This window comes from Plasmopara halstedii, assembly GCF_900000015.1.
Source record: "Plasmopara halstedii genome assembly, contig: Scaffold_289, whole genome shotgun sequence".
NCBI lineage: Eukaryota > Oomycota > Peronosporomycetes > Peronosporales > Peronosporaceae > Plasmopara > Plasmopara halstedii.
This window is the reverse complement of record NW_020187210.1, coordinates 431,370-431,921: the sequence shown is the minus strand read 5'-3', so window position 1 is coordinate 431,921 and position 552 is coordinate 431,370.

The window sequence follows — 552 nt, the reverse complement described above, 5'->3', positions numbered from 1 at the left end:
GAAGCACCCTTCACGCTCGAAAATGACCGGACCAACATCCTTGGTAAAACGTCCGACGAAAAACAGATTTCGAGAAAGCTTGGATATGTGCCATACAGACGTCAGCACACCTTTCTTCGTCCCGCGCGGCGTTGTCTTTGTCATTACAATGTTACCTGTTCCAACTGCTTGGACGACGCCGTCGTCCGCCAGATGAACATCGACAGGAGACATGACCTTGTAAATTTTCAAAACTCTTTCGAGTGTGTCATGTGCTCGGTGGCACCAGAGTCAACCAGCCATACACAACTTGACTTGGTGTCGCATGCGCTTCCACCAACCGAAAACAGGTAACCGCCTGTGTAGTGATCGCTTTGTGCAGTTTTTGCCCGCTGCGATCATTGTCGCTCAGAGTTGTCTCGAACGCGTGCGGGACATTTTGCAACCCAATGTCCATTTTCACCACAATAGTGACATGCACTTGAGGTCTTGGCATGCGTGGCACGTCCTTTACCCGCCCGCTGTCTGCCATCGCAAATGCCTGGCCTTGACCTTGCGCACCACCATCCGTGC